The sequence below is a fragment of the Eumetopias jubatus genome, unplaced genomic scaffold (genome assembly GCF_037043125.1).
Source record: "Eumetopias jubatus isolate StellerSeaLion01/CBP00866 unplaced genomic scaffold, mEumJub1_p1.0 scaffold_4, whole genome shotgun sequence".
NCBI classification, from domain to species: domain Eukaryota; kingdom Metazoa; phylum Chordata; class Mammalia; order Carnivora; family Otariidae; genus Eumetopias; species Eumetopias jubatus.
In genome coordinates, this window is record NW_028274810.1 from 104,718,719 (window position 1) to 104,739,575 (window position 20,857).

The following is a 20,857-nucleotide window of genomic DNA, read 5'->3' on the forward strand; positions in this document are numbered from 1 at the left end:
CCTTGCAGCCCCCATGACTCTCTGGCTCCAACCCCCAACAATCCAGGTCCCCCCCTTTCCATCCAATCCCACAGGGAAGGGGTCCAGTTTCCCCAGATAGTCATTGTGCTGTGGAGGTTAAAACATACCTCCCCCCTTCTGTGGATAAGTCAGCATCTCTGGGACTTGGGAAACTGCCTTGCCTGGGACCCGGGCTGCTCTGTGACTATAAACAAAACACACCTTCCAATGCTCGCTCTCCTCTGGCCTTTCTGAGCCAGCCCCCTTGCATGGGGTGGGATGGTGGTCAGAGCCTAAAGAGCTGCCCTCACCCAGACGAATGCCTCCACTCCACAGGTAAGGAGACCAAGGCCCAAAGAGGGGCAGGCACCTGAGGCAAAGTCAAGCCAGCCCCACCCAATTTCCCTGCACGAAGTGGAGTGTTTCTCAGCTGCCTGGACTGTCCCTCCAAACCCTAGGCTAAGGAGCAAAGGGATCCGTCCTTGCTTTGGACCCCCAGCACCTTCCCTGGCCCAGCTCCCATGAACAGTGCCTCCACAGGCAGAGGAGGACATCCTGAGCCTCCCGTGCCTCTGTGCCACCTTGTCACCCCAAGGCATAGAGCTCTCCCTCTCCCCCAGGGCCTGCCCCTTGCAGCCCCCACTGACCATCACAGGGTAGGGTCCCCACCCTAGGAGTGTTGTGGGGTTTCCATAACAAAGACCACAGACTGGGGGCCTTAAAACAACAGAAACCTATTCTCACACAGTCAGGAGACCAGGGGTCTGAAATCACAGTGTCGGCAGGGCCGTAGTCTCTCAGAAGATTCTAGGGCAAGATCCTTCCTGCGTCTTCTAGCTTCCAGTGGTTTCCAGCAACGCTTGGGTTTCCTTGGCCTATAGGTGCATCAACCCAGTCTCTGCCTCCATGTTCACATGAGCTTCTTCCTGTGTGTCTGTCTTACATGACGTTCTCCTCTCTGCGTGTGTGTGCCCCAATCCCCCCTCTCCTTGTAAAGACAGCAGTCATACTGGATTTGGACCCATCCTCATTAGTACGACCTCATCTTAACAGGATGGCAAAGATACAAAGACCTTACTTCCAAGGTCACATATGCAGACACCAGGGGTTAGGACTCCAACATATCTTTTTGGGGAACATAGTTGAGCCATCCACAGTCTTATCCACAGACCTAAGCTGGCTAAGACTTAGGTCTAACCACACCCCATGCCTTATGGTGGAGACACCAGGGCCGAGAGGGAAGAGTGGTGTTCCCAAAGTGGCACCATGAGATGGAGCCAGCACCCTCATTGGATTCCATACTCCCATGGCTCTCCCACTCCACATCTCCTCAAGCCATGTCCCACACCTCCTCTGTGCCATGACCTGGTGTGCAAAGATGCCCAGGACCAACTCCCATTAAAGCTGGGAACCCACCTTTGGAAACATTCATAAAATCCATCAATGATGCCAAAAAGTAAAGGAGAGAGATGTATGGGCCAACAGAAGCAGAGACACAGAGTGAATCCAAAGGCTCATAATGGAAAGAACTCTTGGCTCCCTAGCTCAGGGCTCACAGTTCACCTCTGCACATCCACCCTGCACCATGACCATTTACCCCACACTCAACTGTCTTCTCTAGGCACACCCACTTTATTTATTACAAGGGTAGTGGTTTGAGCAATGTGATCTTCTCAAAAAAAACATTGTCAATTCATGTTTTAGATTGAGTCTAAAAACCCGCAGTGTCTCCATGTGGTGACCGTGCCCTGAGGTCCGTGTCTTGTTGCAAGCAGGTGAAGATGGTACTTCCCTGGGTTTGGGATCTCTAGAAATATCCCCACCTGCTCCTGCTTAACATTCTTCAGGCAGAGTCCAAAGTCCTTTGGGGAGCCAATGGGAGGCAGCCTTGATGCAGGCAAGAAGGTTCATACCAGGAGGGATCGTTAGCAATGCCCTTGCATGGGGTGTGGTTCTGGTTGAACCATGGGCAAGGGGTTTTCCATGAGGAAAGAGAAAAGAGTTCTTGTATCAGTCAGGGTTCTCCCAAGAAAAATTACCAATAGGATATGCATATAGAAGGAATTGGCTCATGCAGTTATGACAGCTGAGAAGTACCATGATCTGTCGTCTGTAAGCTAGAGACCCAGGAAGGTTGATGATGTGGCTCAGTCCAGGTGCAAAGGCCTGAGAACCAGGGGAGCCAATCATTTAAGTCCCAGTCTGAGGGCAGAAGATAAGAAAAGATACCCCAGCTCAGCAGGCTGAAGTGGGTCCTTCCCCGGTCAAGTCTTCAGATCAGACCCCAGTCCTGACCAACATCTCAGCCTGTGAGAGACCCTGAAACAGAGAAGCCAGCTGACCCATGCCGACTTCCGACCTCCAAATCTGCCATAGTGTGTGTTCAGTTCAGGGTGATTAGTTACACAGCGGAATGGCTACATCACATGTCCACACCGTGGCATGCACCTCCCCCCGCCTAAACTGTCCTGAATTCCTCCTCACCCTCAGAAGCCACCAGATAAGTCCACAGAGATAAGTTGTTGAGGGAAATGCCACATGCACCTGGCCATAAACCCAGACAGGGCTGGAACTGGGCCTGATCTCTTGTCCAATAGGGCCTGGCATGCGGTAAGTGCTCCACGGCGACCGAAGGGGACGGAGGGCATCAGGACCTCACCTTTAAGAACTCCCATGTGCAATAATGCAGATTCCCCATGCACCCCTAAGTCCAGTATCTGGGGGCAATGCATGAAGTCCCTTCATTCATTCCTTTCCTCTTTCACTCATTTAAAAACATATTTATTGGGACGCCTGGGTGGCTCAGTCGGTTAAGCGTCTGCCTTCGGCTCAGGTCATGATCCCAGGGTCCTGGGATTGAGTCCCACATCGGGCTCCTTGCTGAGCAAGGAGCCTGCTTCTCCCTCTGCCTGCCTCTGTCTCTCTCTCTCTCTCTGATAAATAAATAAAATCTTAAAAAAAAAGAAGAGATGAAATAAAATGGTGGTCCATTTAATAAATAAATAAATAAATAAATAAATAAATAAATAAAATAAAAACATATTTATTGGGTTCCTACTGTCTGCCTGTTACAAGTGAATGCAGACCACGAATAATTTCAGGCTTCTCGGGGAAAGGGATATGAATTTGAAACAGTCCTAAAATTGACCAGCAGGAGATTCCCGTGTTCCTCACGGCCATCCCTGCGTCCAGGCCTAGGGACCAAACCCTGCGGGAGCCGTCCCTCTCCAGTCGCCCACTGGAAGCTCACTTCCGAACAATCTCTCCAACAGGGGAGTGAGTTTTGCTACTAGCTGCCACCTCTGCTCAGCACACAGCAGCCCCACCCTAAAACAGGCCTGGAGATTTGTGTGGGGAGATGTCAGCTCTGAGCCCATAACTCATGTTCAGTAACCAAATTATTTTTCTTTGGAGGCATTAAGGGTAAATAAAAGCTTAATGAATCAAGCCTTCTGAATCGCAATTGCTCCTTTAATTTGTAGTTTACAAGGTTCTTGTAAATTAAAAATGGGAAAAGAAATCCCTTCCCATCCCACATGCACCTCCTCCAGGCAGGAACAATTTGGTTGTTTTGATTTTCATGTCCCTACAGCCCTTATCTCTTTGAAAAATTATTCCTTAATTTTTATGAGGTTGCTGGTAAGACGGATGAAGTTGAACGATTGTCCTATATCTTGTTCCCTTTCCCCTCTGAGTTCACTGTGAGTGGTTATTGTTCCCTGGGTGGGAAAGAAAGGTGAAGTGCTCACTTTAATTTACTGTTTGCAATAAGCAAGGCTTTATCAACATCCCTCCAATAAATTATTTTTATTGCCAGCCTCATATTGCCAGGAGCAGTGGCCATGAAAATATTGGTACAACAAAGATGCAATCACGTCGGCCTCAGCCCCGAGCAAGCTGGGATCCACCAGGTGGGTGCGAGAGGAGCTTCTGGGTCTGGGGGCCACAAGAGCGAGGGAGGTCAGGGTCAGAGAAAGAGGCTCAACCAAGGGGCTCACCCACCTGTTCAGGGCTCACACAAGCCCTGGGGTGACCGGCCTTCTGTCCCACTGATGTACGTGGGGGTAAGTGTGGCCGGCACTGGAAATCAGGATGCTCTGAAGCTGGGAGGACTTCTCTGTGTCTTATAACTCAGGGTGTGAACACTCCACCCTTCCCCAAGGCTGTCAGTGCACAGCGATGGCCCTCTCCACAAAGTGATTAGTGCCTTTCTGTCTCTCTCCCTCTGCCCTCTCTTCCTGCTCTCTCTCTCTCTCTCTCTCTCTCTCAGCATGGCATATCAAGCACCTGAACACCTGACATAGAGTCTAGGGTGAATGACACAGGACATTTTGAGCCTCGGGAACTAGTCTACCCAGAGTCGAGGGAGGAGACCCATTCTCTCACCAGGAAGGATGGACAGGAACTCTGCTCTGTCCTGCTGTTCTTTGGGTATTTTCAGGACAATTGGGGGCGTTTCTTCGGCTTCTTCCAGCGACGTAGGGAGCAATGGCCGGCTGAGAACTTGCCGCCTGTCGGTGTATCAAGATCCGATCTTTGCCAGAAATCACAACCACCCAGCACACCTGTGCCATCCCCAATGGTCTTAATTAGTTGAAAAAGCCACCTCGAAGTAACGGCTGGACTGTGCTATTTATACAAGTGTTCATCACTTTGGCACTTTCCCATGTGCCACAATAGTATGCGATTCGAGAACAAATCCGTTAGGATTTTGCTTTCCTTCAATGGAGAGATGCTGTTTTCATTTACGTGTTGGAGTCACTGGGGCTGTTTAATATCGCAAGGGGGGCCGCACACGGTGACTGCTCGCCCTGCTAACATTCTCCAGAGCAGCTGTTACCACCAGAAGTGCCCTGCTCAGAAAGAGGACCTTGCAACTAGTCTTCAGGCCCCACAGGCTCACGCTGCATCCCCGCTCACCTGCTTGCATTCTGTCACAAAAATAGATGCCCGCCTAGAAGCACGTGGCGACAGGATGTGTCGTCCTTGTGTGGTTCCCAGACTGCACATTACTCAAAGGCAAGGACCAGCCCAGTGCCACAGAGGTGCAATGAGGAGCTAACACACAGTAGGTGCTTAGCTAGCTCTCCTTGAGTACACGGGAAACACCTCTGGTAATACTAACACTCCCTGGAGAAAAGCTGCCCCTTCTCTGCAGAAAGCACACCATCATTTACTCTGTCAGAGACAGGGAGGGAAAGGGTGGGTGCGTGTGTGTGCGTGTCTGTGTGCGTGTGTATAAAATACAGGATGCAGGCAGAGCCCACCCCTGCCCAATCCTTTGTCCACTGTGCATGTGAAGAGCAGAATCACCCTTGTCTGTCCAGATTCTGTCCCTCGCGATGGCGAGCACGATGGGGAGCTGGAACTGTAAACCAGAGCGCACACAGCCCCAGCCCCAGCCCTTCCTAGCCCTGACGGGCAGGTGTCAGCGGGCAGATGCCCAGAGAGGCAGAGCAGAAGGGAGCAGGGCTGAGCCGTCCCATCTGTCTGCGTGCCTTTGCACCTGGATTCACCCTGCCCTTCCCCCCCTTCCCCCAGGGGGGAAGGCAGTCACCCACTGACACCATAATCACCCCTTTGGGGGAGGTCCTGCGCTTGCCCCATTTTACAGATGAGCAACATGAGGCTCAGACAAGGTCATCTGCCCATGTCCACCAGTGAGAGCAAATCCCAGCCACCCTCTCACGACAGTCCACATTTCTCTCCCACCTTCCACACAGAGCCTCAAAGTGCCATTTCTCTACCGGTGACATCACTTTCTTGGCAGGTGCAGGGACGTATCACTGTTGCTGGCTCCTGGCCCTGCTTCTCACCCCCGAGGCCCAACCGTGGGGGAAGTCTGTCCTTGTCCTTGACCATCTGGCCTCAGCAGCAACCCCCAGTGTCTCATGACATCCTCCCCTCCCCGCCCTGCCAGGAGCTCCCACCCACAGAAACAGGCCCGCAACCGTTTGTGAGTACCTAGCACATCGGCACAACCACTGATCTCTGAGGCTGCCACTGGGTCCTGGAGCCCCCACAGGGCTGGACTGCAGCACCTTCCCCCACAGTGGAGGGGCTCCAAGCACCCCACAGGAGCCGGCCAGCACAATACCACAGCATTCCTGGATAGGCCTGGGCCGGTGCATGGACTGGCTGCAGAGGGACACTCTCACGCTCTTACACACAGGTGTGCAAGCAAGTATGCTGCAGTCTCCTGGAGCAGGTTAGAATGCCGGCCCCATGGGTGACTAACTATAGACACTGGGCACGACACACCTCCCCTGTGAGCCTCAGTCTCCCCCTAGCAGTGGAGTGAAGAAGTAGCTCCAAACACCACGACTGTGGTAAGCCAGCCGTGGGATACGCCAAGTGCCTGGTGAGGGCTCAGTAGCATTAGCTCCTAATATTTTCAATTAGATCAGCACCAAGAAGAAAGAGCCATCTGTGTAGGGGAAAAGCTGCACCAAGATCACTGTTCTGGAAATACACTGACATCCCCATGTGGTCCCAATCTCTCCTGAGGGAGACAGCCAGTGTCCCTGCAGGGAATGGGGCCCTTTGTGGGAAGCACAGGGACCTCGCTGCAATAGAAGGGCCGGGGAGGAGGGCCATGCACCGAGCTCAAGAGCAGAATCAGCTGGGCCTTCTTTCACTCACGGTATTTGCTGGCTCAGCCAGTTACTCTCCCGGCAGCCAGATGGTAGGAACATCAGCGTTCAGCATGTGTCTGATGGCAGTGGGATGAAAGCACCTAGTGCCCTGCAATGTGCAAGAGCGGTGCTCCCCGAGGGGACCCGCCGCTGCCCTATGACTCCATCCTAACGTGAGTCATGCTAGGAGTCCTGGGAAAAACAAAAAACAATCAGAAGAAGCAGTAGGGAAGGAATAAAACGTCAACCAAAGAAGACAAGACACAAAGCAAAAGGTCGCCAAAGGGCCCGAGCAAGTCAAATTCACGTCGTGGCACCACCTCCAGGCTACCCTGCCCAGTGGACACAGCCAGATGAAGCAATTTCCAAAGGGACCATCGGAAGCACGGTATAGACCAGCATGTAAATAAAGTCAACGGCATAGAGTCACTTTCCAGTGGGGAAGCTGTCTGACCAACAGGACTTCGGCCGGTGTCAAGGTCGCATCGGCGGGGGGAGCAACAGGAACCCTGACGTGACATGATGGGAAGGACACTGCACGTCCTCCCGAAACCCATCACCCAGTCTAACCATGAGAAAAACACCAGACAAATCCCGATGAGGGACAGTCTGTGAAATACCTGACCGGTCCTCCGGAGAATTATCAAGGTCACCAAAAATAAGGAAAGTCTGAGAAACCATCACTGCCAAGAGAAGCCTAAGGAGACACGATACCTAAATGTCATGTGGCATCTTGGATGGAGTCCTAGAAGAGAGAAGAAGATTAGGTAAAAACTAAGGAAATCTGGAAAAAAAGAAAAAAGTACGCACTTTCATTTAAAATGCCTTACCTGTGTTGGTTCTTTGGTTGTGACAAACATTCCGCACTGATGTTACTAATGGGGGAGGTAGGTACAGGGGAACTCTGAGTACCATGTTCTGCACGTCTAAATCCAATCGAACGTTGAAAGTTTACAACCTTTCTGCACATCTATATCCAATTTAAAGTTGAAAGTTTATTCATAAAACAGTAGAGGACGTAGTCTACAGGGAGGGAAGGGTGGAAGGAGGTCTCTCAGTGGCCAAGATGCAGGGGTGTTCCCCACCGACATGGGCGATGCAGAAGTTGTCCTAAGATGCCATCGAGCCCACCTGCAGATTCTGGGAGAAGGAAATTTGAAGGAGTTTCTTTTTTTTCTTAAGTGAAATTCCAGAGACTTGTAATATTAGAGAGATGAGAGAAAGCAAGGTTATGCTAATGACGAATCATGCAAGAAAAAAAGAAAGAAATCTCCAGGAAACAAATCTGTACAGAAAAGAAATTGCAAGCATAGTACACCACATGGCTGTTACATAGTTACGAAAACGCAAGCACCATCTACTGGCTTTTCACCTTCCGAGTCACATACAGACATGCCTTGAAGACTTTGTTGGGCTTCAGCAGAGAACATGAAGCCTGGGTCACATGAGGCTGGGTCTCCCGGGCTAGAAGCCACCCAAAGGGAAAAGGGAGCCTGGTCACTCCTTTGGCAGCAACGCTGCCTCCGTTGCTCTCTAGGTGGTCTAACAAACCAGCTCAGAGCACGGGCTTTGGGGTCCACCCCGTGCTCTGACCCTCACTGGCGTTGGGAGACTGAATGATCCTCTATGCCCGAAGTCGCTATCTGGGCATCGCCCAGCAAGGATAGCACAATGCCCAGACACCGCGAATGCCTAACATAGATTAGCTGCTCTTGTTAACTTGTAAATTTTTTTAAAAATGAAGACAATTTATTTCTGTTTCTCTAGGAGGCTAAGGGAAAGAAGGAACCCCCCTGGAGTGTAATTGCCTGACCCACGCCCACAGGTGGGAAAAACAACAACAGCAAATCCCTCTGAGCCTCGGCCACATTCAAGAGGCAGGGGGTGGAGGAGCCTCCTCTTTGTAAGAAAGCGGCTCTTCTACCTTCCCCATCCTAAAACTCTGTCTGCTAGTTACAGAGGAGATCCACAGACACAGGTAACCCCATGGCACCTGCACAAAGCTCGGCAAAGGCCCCTGTGGCAAACAGGAAGGAGGGGGCTCCTACCAGTACATGCTCGCCAGTGGCTTTCGTGAAACCCAGAGTTGGCGCATCCAGCCTAAGTGCCATTAACAAGCAGACATCCACCAGGCCCAGAAGTCCCTCCTGCGTCTGCCATCGGCGGAGAGCCCCTGGGAGGCACCCTGATGGCTGATGGATGCAGAATCATGAAATTGGTGATCATTTGTGCCTGGCAAAACGTGCAGGAGCAAGGTTTCATTAATTATCCTAACCGGTGGGCTGGGGCCCCGTCAGAGGTGGATAAGTGTTGACGTTCCCCCAATCCCAATCCGACACACTGGTGTAATTAGCTCATCCATAATTGAACACTTCTGCGCACACAAAGTTTGTGCCCATTAGTCAAAATCTCACCTTCACGACTCCACAGGTTGTTGTAAACAAATTGGGTTTTTGCTCAAAGCCTTGTTTTTACATTTAAAAACGTGCCCCCACACGTGTCAAGAACAGGGACACTTTTAGCAAGATAAATGGAGCCTGGCCACTTTCTTCTCTTGAGTGATTTTGTGGCATTTTGGAGGGGCACACCAAAGCCAGATAACATGCCAACACGTCAGCAACAGCTTCCGTCCTCGGCAGACAGAAGAACTAGCCCCAATGGCCCTCCAGGGCTGCCGTCTCGGTCCCTCCCCTGCCAGGAAGTACCTGTGGGTTCCCCGTGCCCAGCCAGCCACCAACGGCCCCAGCCAAGCCCTCAGCTGCACGCACTGCAGACCCTCGAGGCTCCAGTGAGAGGTAAGTGCCCACGCTCTGCTTCCAGCCCCTGTTCCAAACACATGGCTTCTTTAAAGGTTCAGAAAGGGCATTTTTTGCAGCCTTAGTTCAGGCTGCATAACAAAATGGCACAGACTGGGTAGCTTGCACCAGAAGCAGCTCTGGAGTCGGGGAAGTATAGCTTGAGGAGCCACAGATCCAGTCTCTATCTGCCAAGCCCCCGGACTCTGGCTTGCAGACGGCCACCTTCCGGTTTTGCCGTCCTGTGGCCCCTCCCGGGTCATGCACAGAGAGGGCTCTCATGCCGCTTCCTCTTCTTAGAAGGGCCCTAATCCCACCCAGGAAGGCTCTACCCCACTGACCCCACCACCTCCTCCCATGAGCACACTGGCGGTTAGGGCTTCAACATGTGAATCTGGGAACCAGGACCCCCTGCCACCTGCACCATTACGTAAAGACATGAGCAGAACACCTCCTACAAGGCTCGAGGACCCCACTCCTCAGGTGCAGGCTTCTTCACCTCAAAACAGATGTACCCCTGAGTGACCATCCCTCAAGGCGCGTCAGCCCCTCGCTGCCCCGGGCTCCCACCAGACTTCGCCCATGCCATTTGACACTCCCTGAGAGCGTCCCCTCCAGGCCGCTCTGCCGGACAAATGGATGACAAATGCCTAAAGCGGTGAGTGAGGAGTCCCCGGGTTACGCAGAGGCTCCGTGCCGGTCCTGCCTAGGAGCACCCATTCCCCTCCGCAGGGAACAGAGCCTCAGTTTTCCTTGCGGGGAACCACCCTCCCCCCAGGTCATGCAGCTGTCAGCCCAGCTGGCAAGGAGGGGTCCTGGACCAGGCCACCTGACCTCCAGCCAGGATTTGGAACTTGAGCACAAGACGCCTGGAGCCCACGCCCCGGAGGCTGCTGCCGGACCACAGAGTCACGGGCCAGTCCTGTGGGGCCTGGGCCCTCAGCTGGGTCCCACTTTCCACAAGCTTGATAATTCCACCCTGTTCCCTTTCATTTTCTCAGCTAATGTTGGTTACTTTCTTGGCAGAATGGTAACTGACTCAGTTGTCCCAGAGTGGCCGTGGGGGTGCTCGGCCCTAAGTGCTGCTCTCTGGGGCCAAGGACAGTAGGACCAGCCCAACCTAATGCAGAGTCACCTTCTCAGTCGCTGACTGCTCCACCCCTCACGTCATCCTTCCAGAAAAATGCTGCAGTCTACGTGTGGGGAGACCCCTCATTCAGTCACTCACCAACCGTGTGGCTCTGGGCCACTGTGGACCTCTGTTTCCTCGTCTGACATATGGACACATTAATGCTGCCTGCTCAGCATCTCCCAGGGATGTGCCTTGAGGAAACAAAGGCTCTGACAAAGGCCAGATGCTCTGGCTGTCGGTCCACTCCAAACACAGAGGACTCTGGGCAGCAGGCGGCTCCGTGGCCGGGCCGAGGCTGGATGCAGAGTCAGCCGCTCCCTCTGGGGTTGGGAGATGGAGGGACAGGGCAGGCCTGGGGCTGCAGGAGCAGGTCCCCCAGCACCGCGATAGCCAGAGCCCTCTCCTCCACCATGGGCTGAACCAGCCTGTCCCCGTCCTGCCTCAGCTGACCACAGACGGGCTGCGGGGGGCAGGACGCTGAGGCCTGCGCCCAGCACCACCTGAAGGAATGAAGTACAGCAGAAGGCGAGATCAACTGAGCGGAGGCGAGCCGCCACACCAGTAGCTGTGGACCTTGCTGTCCACGGCGTGTCTCTGGGGCAGGCTGGTGCTCAGCCCTGTGCACGCTCTCACTCCCACCAGGCTTCAAGGGACCCTCTGCTGGCCCTGCCTTGCAGACAAGGCTCCGGGGCTTTGCAACGTCACCCGAAGGCTCAGAGCCAAGTCTCGGAGCCAAGGCTCAGGCCCAGGTGGGTGGCCGGGACCCCTCACAGGACAGAGCCCACCAGACCCCCCATGCCCAGTGGAAACACCCCGGAGGTCCAATGTCCTCATACTGTAGACAGAAACAGAGAAACAAAGATAGAGAGTTAGACGGGCGCCTGGGGGGCTCAGTCGGTGAAGCATCTGCCTTCAGTTCAGGTCATGATCTTGGGGTCCTGGGATGGAGTCCCGCATCGGGCTCCCTGCTCAGTGGGGACCTGCTTCTCCCTCTGCCTGCCGCTCCCCCAGCTTGTGCTCTCTCTCTCTCTCTCTGACAAATAAATAAATAAAATCTTCAAAAAAAAACAAAAACAAAAACAAAGTAGATAGAGACAGACAGGCAGACAGGCAGACAGGCCAAGCTGCCTCTCAGTATAACTGCTCCAGGAACACACTCAGAGGCCACCCAGCTCAGTGTCCAGGTGGCAGGGCCCTCTTTCCTGCTGCAGGTCCCCCACGCCCATGCTTGCCCTGCCCCGAGGTTGGGGGATTCCCCTCACACCCGCCCCCTCCAAGGCAGAGGCCACATGGATTCATTCTGTGCAGGTCTCCCGTCCCACCGGCCCCGAGTTCGCTTCCTAATCAGCTTCTGATCCCAGGTCAGGGAGCTCTGAAAGCCCCGTGGGGTAGGACCCCACCTCCAACCCGGCCCCCACCTTCCACTCGGGCTCTCTGGGGAATGATTTTGTCGTCATGAAAATGAGGAGTGGGCCTGAGCCTGGCATGCAGGCGAGAAGAGGCAGCTCCAGCGGGGGATGGGCATCAAGAGGGGCTCGAGGGGAGGAGGGGCCCTAGAGCCCCTCATCTTGCCCAGGGTCAGGAGGAGGCTGCTGACCCTGCCCAGGAGCCATGTCTGACCATTTCTGCATCTGCAAGGGCCCCGTGACGGGTGCTACAGAGGGTCTTGCTGAACAAGGGGCCTGCGGCAGCGGCAAACAAATCAATGATAGTACATTCACTTCCCATGGCCGCTGTAGCAGATTACTGCAGGTCTCGTGGCTTCGGATACACTTGCTTTCCCCCAGGTCTGGAGGTCGTAGGTCAGGGTGATTCTGGAAGAGTCTCTGGCCTCCCAGGGCCACCGTTCCTGCAGCAGAACACAGAAAGGGTGCCCGGACCGTGGCTCACAACGCACAAGGCTTTTCTAACCAGCAGAGCTGCCCAAAGGCAAACCGGCCTTCAGGCCCCCGAGATGGTGACACTGAGGCTCTCTGCGGTGGCCAGGAGACTCTGCCTTCTGGAGGCCACACTGGTACTGAGAGCCCCTCGGAGCCCCAACCTCTTACCTCGTGTGGGAGTTCCCCAAGCCTCTGTGGTTCTGAGATTAGGGACATGAGTCTGGGTGTCCCCAGAGCCCTATGAGCCACACACCATTAACCACCCCTCCCTCCCGTTGGCTCAGTGCCTCTGACCTCAGGGCTCATGGGGCACCTGCCAGCTCGGCACCATCCGCATCCCGGGGCAGAACCCAAACAGCCAAGCCCAGGGGCAATGGGACCTGGCCCCAGCAGCCGACCCGGCCGCACCTTTGGGCTCTGCTCCCCAGGTCCTGTCATCCTCACCCCATTTTCTGGGAAAGACCTCAAGGGGTTCTGAGTGTGTGAAGCCCCTAAACAGGAGGAGGAAAATAGCCCCATGGTGGGCGTTTTGGATCTAATAGGAAACGATGATGTGAAATGAGGGGTTTCGTTCCTGCTGTCCCCGTTGATTTATAGGGACAGGCCCCATAATCAGAAACAAAATGTCTATTTTCAGCTCTGGATTCTAACAAGTGAATATATTACAATAACTTTATTAAAAAAATCAATGCACATCAATTCAATTTTCAAGTTAATTGCCTTGCTGATGCTGCAGCGTGGGGCCTGGCAGCTACATTATGCCTCTGATTTATGCAGAGCAGGAAGCAAATAATTCACCCACTGTCTTAATTGTTTCCACCAGAAAGTGGCAGAATTTGGGAGCGAGAGCCTCTCTGCCCAGCGCACCTGCCCTGGTAACAGGTGAGGCAGGTCAGGGCAGCCTCTGGCCGGGCTGGCGACCCTCAGAGTCCCAGGGGCCCTGAACCTTGCCCCCCACGCTCATCAAGGCAAGGATGGACAAAGGGATGCCCACCGGACCATCTGAGCAGAGATGCGCCCTGGGCGCTGGGCCCCGGGGCAACGCCCCCACTCTGCAGCCTCGGCCTCCTCGCCTCCAAGGTGGGTGACGAGAACCCCAGGACACAGGCATCCATGTGGGCCCAGCGATGGCACCTGCCTTCACGTCCTTGCTGCTGTTATTAAATCAACATTATTATAATTCGTAAATAGTTCCAGTTGTCCTTCTGTCAAGGAGTCGTGAAACTCAAACGACCTAATGTATGTGGAATTAGTCGGCGTGCACTGTCTAATGTACATCTGCAAATTGCCATTAGTCCCTAAAGAGCTGCCGGGCAGTAGGGAAGGGTTCCTGACAAAGATTCCCGGGAATCACGTTTGCCCAGCAGGACACCGGTGCCACGTCTGGGAACAAGGCGTGTCTCCCTCTTGAAGAGATGACCATCCCCCCAGAGGTCCAGGGCTCACGGGTCTGTGGGTCACTCCCCCCCATTGGCACAAGCCCGCACGACCTTGGCCCCCTCCACACACACCTGTCCTGACCTTGAGCCCACCTGGCCAATGGTGCTGTTCACGCGAAGGGGGGGGCCAGGGTACAGGAGACAAGACGGGGCTGGCTCCACGCCCTGGCTTGGGGGGGGCCTGGGACATTGTCCCCCACAGTCCCTAAGGGAGTCCACCTATCGAAGCTGGTTTATCTGGCCTGGGGCAGCCGTTTCTGGGAGCTCCACCAGCATCTCCCTGAGGAAGCAGAGGAGAGGCTTACCCATTTGTTGTGACCCTTGCATGGTGTAGACGCTCCTCCTTGATCTGCCATCCACCTGCCGTGTCACCACTGAGAACACAGACTCGCTGAAGCCAGGTAGCAAGCAAGCAGAAGGCCTGGGCTTTGGTGCCAGGCCCGTCTGCCTCCAAGGCCACAGTCCAAACCATGACTTCAGACAGCCACCTCCCAGGACAGCGCCCAGGGTGGGTCACCTGCAGCCAAAGACCCGCCTCTGGGTTGGTTTGTCATTTGGGTGATCCTGGGTGGAGCCCAGGGGTCCAGCATCACTGGGATATAAGAACACAGAGCTCTCATCAGTAGGGGAGGGGAACAAGACCTGGGGGGATGCTGAGCCCTCACCTCTGCCCTCTGCCCTCCAGGCCCCAGAGAACCAGGAGCTGGACTACAGACTAGGCCCCTGCAGCCTGTGTCCATGATGAGCTGATGGGAAAAGGGCTTCCTACCTCCAGAGGGCTGCTGTCCATGACCCTGGGGCTCCCTCCCCTCCGCCCCTCGGACACCGCCCCCCCCCCGCCAGAAACAGCAGCCCCACCTGCCAGCATAAATCCTGCCTCCACGCAGCCAAACCTATCTGAATTTAATTGGCTGTTTGGAAGGAGCTCAGAACCCCAGTGGCAAACCTTTGTCCTGAGCATGTTCAGTCTGAGCAGAGGAACAGACTTTTTCCTAAGTGTCTCGCATCTGACAGGTTAATTATTTATTAAGGGTAATGGGCTTAATCTAAACAATTACTTCCAGCTGGATTCATCTCTAAGTCACTTGAGTGGTGAAGAAACATCACGCACTCCCCGGCCGAGTGCCAAGCCTGACAGCGCACCCTGACCTTCCTGCAGGCTGGAATGGACTGTGGCATCGAAAGCAAGAGAGAGAACAACGCAGGGAGGGTTGCCTGTGAGGGTGCAGAACACAGAGTGGGGGACATGGGGAGGGGGGAGGTTGAAGGTGCAGGAGGGCAGAAGATGAGGGAGGGATGACAAACAGGAGCCATGCTAAGAAATTTGGACTATATCCTGAAAGCCCTGGGGTTTCAAACCAGAAGTGATATTATCACCATGGGGGATATTTGGAAAAGGTTTTGAAGGATGGGTAGGAGTTCCCAGAAAGAAACATATGAAGGTTGGCCTCCCAGGAAGAGGAGGCAGAATGCACAAATATGAGGGTTCATGAAAGAACCTGGGAGCTTCACAGGGGCAGGTCTCGGGAGAGGATTGTGGAGAAGCTGGCAGGGAAACAGCTGAAAAGGAGGCAAGAGAGTGAGGGGCACTGAATACCAAGTCTGGAGCCCAGGTTTTGACCTAAAGACAGTGGGAAAGGAGCAGAGGGGTCATTGGTGTGGAGCTTTTTCAGCCGGAGTCACACACTCATCTTCATGGATTAGAGATGAAGCTAGTGGGCTTAGGGAAACTGAACTTGGCATTGGAGACCGGGCGTCGCACAATAGTCTGGAAGACACAGAAAGGGCCTGCGAACAGACTTTTTTTTAAATGTGTATCTTTATATTTATTGACGTAAATATAAAGTAACCCGGAAAGAAACACAGAAGAAAATCAAAACCCCCGCCATTCTGCCACCAAGCCGTAACTGCTGTTGGCGTGCCCTGTCTATCCTTCCGGCCTTCGGACTGACGAGTCAAGGCGCAGTTTTGCAAAACCAAAATCATAGCGAACCTGAATGTATCATAACCTACCTGCGTGCTTAAAATGTTCCGAAAATACATGACAATACCATAACGTACTTTTAAGGTCATTTTTCGCTATTTTGAGCATCCTGGTGAGTCCCCTGGCCCTTGAATCTTGGTGCACATCTCTGACGGTTTTTCAGAATAAAAAATCCCGGTAGCGGAGTTGCTGGGCCTTGGCATAAGGAGGTGAAATAGTTGCTAAGCCCCCTGAGGAAGGTGTCCCGGTGGTCACTCCCACTCCGCCTCCAGGACTGGGGGCTCTGAGTTTGTGAATCGTCCCTCCGTGGCTCAGGTCTCAAGGCCCCTCGTGCATGCTGTTCCCAGCCTGGCATGCTGTACCCTGCCCTGTCACAGGGCTAGCTCCTTGCTCTCCATGCTCTGGGGACACCATTCCCAACCATTCTAACTACGTGGGTACCCCCCTCCCCGCAAACCCACTGCTGTTCTCTGCCCCAAGCCCCCGCTTGTCTCTGCCCCACCAGCCTCCCAGCCAGCCTGTGAGCTGCAGGAAGTCTCATGCTCAAGGCTTAAACAGGGCCCAGCGTGTAGTGGGTGCTCAGTCAGGATTTGGGAGGAAAATGATGGAGGCCGTGGATGAGTGAAATGGGTATTTGTCTTTTTTTCTTCCTGATTTAACGGATGCCTCTCTGTAATTGACTCCCTGCATTTTTAAGAAAAAGGCTTGCTTTCCTGGAGTGATGTCTCAGTCTCTCCCTCTGCAGAGGCTGGCGGCCAACCTGTAGGACTCCCCATGCACCAGGGGCATCTCCACCCCATGTCCTCTCCCCACCTCCCTCCCTCTCCTCCTCCTAGAAAGCCTGACTCCTATCTCCAGGCTCTGTCCAGAGCAGCCCTGTGAGCAGGGGTCCCGGCACCTGGGTCAGCCGAGGCTGCACGGCCCAGCAGGGCACCGCGTTCCCCAGACACCACGGTCGGGTCACTGCCCTGGCCAGGTCCCTGCAAGCCAACTCCCACACATCTCTTCTGGCAGAGTTTGCCCAGCAGGCACTGGGGAAACCAGGCTCCTCTGGGAAACCAATGTGATCAGTGATTTGGCCCAAACTCCACAGGACAGTCGTGAGTACAGCCCGGTGCATTTATGAAATGACGTGCACATGTGAGCAGTTAACTTTCGGAACTGACTTTAAAGGGAAGGAGAAAAATTCCTCCTTGTGAGACAAGCTCTCCGAAAGGAGAAGACCCCAGGGCACAGCAGGGTCTTGGGCGGGAGTCATGCCAGGCAGGGCTGGAGGCTCCAAGCTGCTGTATTGGGTGCTGGAGGCCCTGGGGAACGGGATGGGTGCCGGAAGCCCTGGGGAAGCCACCCGCACACAGGGGCCAAGCTCTGCATGTTCCCAGCAAAACTCCCTGACCAGAAAAGCCCGTTCCAATCCTCTGGCCGGCACCTGGGACAATGGGTCCAGACAGACCGGAGAGTTCCTCTGCACACGGAACACGCCAGCCCCTGGCCTGGACCCCGGAGGGTGCATGTCCGGTTATCAGCGCCCAGAACCATCACCTCTGACCGCCTGCTGCACCTGCTCCTGGCCATCACTGGAGACAGTTCCCTGGTGCTGACCGGCTGGGCGGCTGCTCCGGTCCCCACCACACCCAGAGAGGAGGACGAAGGAGCCCAGGACAGTGTTCCCCTCTTTCCCTGGAGAGGTGGAAAGTCACCCTCTGACACAGTCCTGCCCCCGCCCCCAGACTCTGCTGCAACTCGGCGCTGCATCCCCACAAGCAGCTGTTCTGGAATGTGCCATGGCCATCGCTGGAAGGAAAGCTGCACACTGGAGGCAGACAGAGGGAGCTGGAGCAGCGCCCCTTGGCGAAGGGACGAGGAGAGCCTGGCTGAGCCTCCTTGCCTCGGGGAGCAGAGGGAACCTGGCCTTGGAGGGCAGGAGCTGGGGCTGAGGATGCTCAGAGGACCCCGCCAGCCCCTCCACTGTGTGCCGCCCTCTGGGGAGCACCTCCCCGGCCGGCTCCCGTGCTCCATCCCTCCACTCTGACTCCTTGGTGGCGCTCAGGGAAGGTAAACTAAACCTGGCATTAGCCTAATTAATCATAATTAGGAGGGCCGACCTGCTGCAAATGTAATCAGGCGATTCATTGCAAATCCAGATATAATTGACTTTTGGATTACCCACTGTTTGGGATTATTCAAGCTAATGCCTCCTTCCCTCCACATAAACTGTTCAGACCCTAACGTGAGACTCCATCTCCCACTGCTCTGGCTTCCTGCCCGCAGAGGCCTGCCCCCCTTCTACCAGCTGCTCCCCCTGTGGTCCGCCTCCCCCAGCTCCCCTTCCGGCCCCTTCCCCCCTTCCCCCTTTCTCTTGCCCTCCCGCTCCTCCTCCCCCTCATCCCTCCTGCAGTTGCCCTCTCCCAGCACCTGCCTGGTCCAGATTCTGGGTCAGGAGACACACCCATGTTAAAATCTTCCCGCTCTGGTCCCACCTTGAGCCAGGCTCTGCCCTCCCAGCCTCCAGAAGGAAAATACTGGGGCCAAACCAGCTGAAGGAGCTGACCTATATCCACTCTGAATCCGTTTGCCACAAACTATTGTTCCATCTCGGTGTTGTGAGCAGTTCTAAACCTTGCAAGGGGGGCGTGTAGTGCCGAGGAAGGAGGAAGACACTGGGCTGTACTGGAGAGGTGAGGGGTCAGACCTCGCCAGGGCCAGCGTGGCAGGGAACCCCCAGCCCCAGGGCAGAGAGAAGCAGCTGCCTGCGGGGTCCTAAAAGCCTGGTCCCCAGAGTAGGTGAGGGAGGGGGCCCTACGGGGGAACTCAGCCCCGTAGGAGTCACTGCCATCTGCTAGATTGGCCATGGTGACACATGACTCTAAGTCAGGGTCCTCTAGGGTCTTCCTGCCCTTTTAGGGGCAGACAAATGAACCTGAAACGCTTGTCTTTCTCATGAGGAAGGATGTTTCTGCATATTCCCACGAGGTCCCATCCTCTCGGACCTCGGAGCCACAGGAGGAGAGTCCTGGATCCCTGAGTCCTCTGGGGAGTGCTCCCTCCTCTGTGTAGCTCCTCCAAACTGTGCCCGTGGGTGCTCTCCCTGCCCCGCGCCAACCGGGGGTCCCAGGATGCCTGTGCCTGCAGGAAACTGTGCTGGCGTTTGGGGAGATAGGTGGCCGGAGGGAATGCACGGACAGCTCGGAGTCACTTGCAAAGCCTCCAGGACCTCCTGAACCACCCTCCGCCCTCTCTGATGTGGCTCTCAGCTCACCCCAAGTCCCTGTCCCTTCTCCTCTCTTGATGGGCCTCAGAAACCCACCTTCCACCTCCAGCCGCTCAGCAAGGTATTTTCCCAAATGAAGGCAGTTCCCTTCCAGAGAGGAATTCTGTTGCCAACGGTGAACATGATACATAATTTTTTCCTCTGCCGCCAATTCCAGACACAAACTATACCCACATTCAGAGCCTAGAGCATAAGGGTTTCTCCAAGCTGGGCTCTCAGAGAATGGTGGCATTCTAGAGCCTTCCATGACCCTCACTGCAAGGCTCTGTGTGGGTCAGGGGAGCCCAGGACAGTGTCGACTGTCACCCGACTAGTCTAGCTGCATATCTGCTGCTTCAGGAAGCCTTCCTCCCTGTCCCTGGTCAGCTTCTCAGCATCCCACAAGATATGGCTCAGGGGGCAGCTCCTGTGAAGTACCCCCAGTCATCTCCAAGTGGACCCACCCCTGTCCAGTTATTTGTCATGCTCCACAGTGTTAAGGGGAGAAGTCTCTCTGCTCGTCTGGTCTACAAGCCCCTCAAGAGAAAGGCTGGGACAGAAGGAAAGGGGAGCCCCAGGAGGGAGGGTCTCTCATCCATCCACCCATGGGGCCTGGATCTGTTAGCTGCATGGACATCCTCAAACAGGGAATGGAGTAGCTTCTCAGAAAATAAGCAGATTAATGCTCACGTGCCCTGTTGGGAAAGCTTGCAAAGATGAGGTATTGGCGCTCTCTGAGGGCTGGAGGTCCTGTAGCAAAGCTCATCATTAACCTGGGTCTGGCATCCCCCACACTCCATCCCATATCTAGAACCATGCCTTCCACCCAAAGGCCGAGTCGAGGGTGGCTCTCACCCATGGTGAGGCAAAAGCATCTCCTTGTCACTGAAAACCCTGTGTCCCCTGCATTTCTCAGTGCCTTGCAATTAGAGGCCATAGTGGGCTTTGAGCAGGAGCGAGGCCACTTCTAGGATAAAGACCCTCCCTCTCTCTCTTCCCCTGATGTCGACAAGCATGGCACCCTTGTGCTGAGATGCACCAGGAATGGGAGAGGCCTGGGCCCCAAGTCACTCTGTGGAGGAGAGCTGCCCCAGGAGCTGCCCGGCTCTGTGGCAAACCAACGTGAATGAGAAATAAACATTCGCTGTGTTAAAGCCTTAGGATGTGGGGGCTGTTTGTTACTGCAGCCTAGCTAGCTTATGCAGACTGAAACATGTGGGCTAAGTCCCCAGGGCAGAGCTAGTTTTCCAGTCTTTCTGGCTTAAAACTGTGTCCCAGACAGAGCAGCAGCGAGCAAAGGGAAAGCCCGAATGAGGGTGGGATGGGCCAGAGACAAGGGGCACCTCTCCTGTGCCCTACCGGGTGAAGGCACTATCTGCCCTGCTTCTTGATGACAGGCGTAGCAGGCATCTCAATTTGGAAAGAGATCTTCAGGACCTGGAGCCTTGTTGATTTTTACATCAGTAAAATTTGTTCAGCCTGCTCCGTTAAGATCACCCACCCCAGAATCCCGGCTTTGCCATCAAATGCAGACTCTTGAACCTGCCGCTAATGGATGAGGCACCTGCACCTGAGAGGCCCCGCATGGGCAGGCCCAACCTAAGATCCTCCATCTGCTTACCAGCTGCAGGACCTGAGGCAAGGAACTCCACAGCCCCGGGCCAAATTTCCTCTTCTGTCCAGTAGAGAACATGCTTTCCTCGAGGCATAATGAGGATGAAACCAGGTGATGATGGAAGCAC